The sequence below is a fragment of the Rhinopithecus bieti genome, unplaced genomic scaffold (assembly GCF_001698545.2).
Source record: "Rhinopithecus bieti isolate Rb0 unplaced genomic scaffold, ASM169854v2 scaffold_11380, whole genome shotgun sequence".
In the NCBI taxonomy this organism is placed as follows: domain Eukaryota; kingdom Metazoa; phylum Chordata; class Mammalia; order Primates; family Cercopithecidae; genus Rhinopithecus; species Rhinopithecus bieti.
This window is the reverse complement of record NW_016807225.1, coordinates 825,918-828,147: the sequence shown is the minus strand read 5'-3', so window position 1 is coordinate 828,147 and position 2,230 is coordinate 825,918.

Sequence of the window (2,230 nt, the reverse complement as noted above, 5' to 3'; positions counted from 1 at the left end):
AAAAAAAAAAAAAAAAAATTGTTAGAAGCACTTGTTACATTACAACTGCACAGAATGTTAGAAGAAGATGCAAAGTTAACCTCACATTTTTTTTCCTCCTTTATTCACACACTGTTCATTTCACTGGACTTTCTTTCTACACTGCATCAGACAGAAAATGGTGAAGAAAAATACAAATAAGTTCGACAGATGTTGATTTCAAAAATCAGCATGAAGTATTCTTAGCAAATACAGTCAGCACTTGGTATCCCTGCCTTTCTAAGCATATTAGAAAGAAAACAGCTTTTCTACACAATAATAACGTATCCATACTTATGAAATCTTTTCCAAATCAATCAATACTGATATACCATTTTTTATCTTAATTTCTATCAATGGAAGCTAAAATGTCTGCCTTTGAGTTCAGGGCTCAGTGCTAGTCTCTGGAAAAAAACACCTTTCAGTCCTGGGACAGGAGTGTCTTTAACCTGGAGGGTAACCTTGAGCAAGAGTATCCATGGGTATTGACTTCCTCCTAGAAAACAGGAGTCAGACTCTCAGGGGTTCTCAAACTGGGCTCACCTAGCACTGTGTGCAGGGTATTATCCTATAGGCATTACTGTAATCCCATCTTACAGATGGGAAAAATGAGGCACAGCAAGGTTATGTAAGTCATCCGTGTGCATATACTGCCTCTCCAATGTCTAAGGTTGGAGTCAGCAGGTGTAAATGGGGCCCTGGAATCCACTCCTAATAAGCTCCCGCGGAGACTGCGATCCAGGTAGTTTTTAGACCCTATTGTGAGATACTGCTCCAGGCATCAGAGGATTTGCTCTGGTTTGAGAGTGCAGGCAAAAGAGGAAACAGGAGAATCCAGAACCCCAATAAGGGTAGTTCTCAGGAAGTTGCTACCACCCTCTGATGGCCAAAGCAGTAAGGCAAGTACACAGCTGGTTGGGAAATCAGAGCCGCGTGCCTATTGGGAACCTAGACAGAGATTTTGTCTGTTGCTGCACCCGATTGCCATCTGCTGGCTATACATGGCTATTGCAGGCCAGATGGGCACATCCCCAGTCCAACCCGTCCATCAAATGTTAAATGGTTACATGGTGGTGGGGACTCAGTGAAGACTCCAGGGCTCAGTCCAGAGTCTCAACAACGCCATTTGTGGGAGGGAGAAAAGCATGCAGGGGGAAAAGTCAGTCTGAATGAGGGGTTGGTGGGGAGAAATAAGCCGGAGAGGAAAGTAGGGGCCAGAATCAGGTGGGCCTCAATACAGTTAGGATTTTGTGCTGAGGGCTATGGGAAATCCAGCAGTGAGTCAGACTTTCAGTAGGATCGTCCTGGCCTGTCAGGAAGAACTAGGATAGTTTGAGTGGAGGCAGAGTCAGTTTGAAAACTGTTCCAGTATCAAAGATGAGAAACAGATGCTGGTATAGATTAGGGGGTAGCTGTGGGGATGCAGAAAAATGGTCCACGAGAAATATGGAGGAAGTGAGGTTGATTAGGTCTGATAAAACCAGATCCCAAAGGAAAACAGCAGGAAAGGGATAGAGACCCCATTTCACTCATTCCTTCTTTCAACACATTTTAGCACCTATGATGCCAGGAACAAATCTACCTGCTGGGAACACAGTGGTGTGAGCAAGTCAGGGAAAAGCCCAGATTTTCATGGAGCTTACGTTCTGCTGGGGAGGTGGGCAATAATCAAATAAGCAAATAAACAAGAGAAACAGCACATGGGAGTAAACACCCTGAGAATGAAAAGGGTGGTGAGATAGTGACCCTCAGAGATCTGAACGGTGAGAAGTCTGCCATGTAAATATGACAGGGAAAAGCATTCTAGACTATAGGAGCAAACGCAAGGGCCTTTAGAGCAGAAACAACTGTTCAAGCCGTAGCGTGGTGGGTTACGGCCAGCATGGAGCAAGGAGCAGAGTCAAGGGCAGATTATCTGGGCTTTGTAAAGCAGCACAAGGAATTCTAGGAATTTTAGGCAGGAAAGTGAAAAATCCGATTTCGTAAACTCTCTGGCTGCTCTATAGAGAATGGGTTGTATAGGGGCCAGGCATGGTGGCTCATGTCTATAATCCCAGCACTTTGAGAGGCCGAGGCAGACAGATCTCTTGAGGTCAGGAGTTCGAGAACAGCCTGGCCAACATAGTGAAACCCTATCTCTACTACAAAGACTAAAATTTGCCAGGCATGGTGGCACGTGCCTGTAATCCCACCTACATGGGTGGCTGAGGCA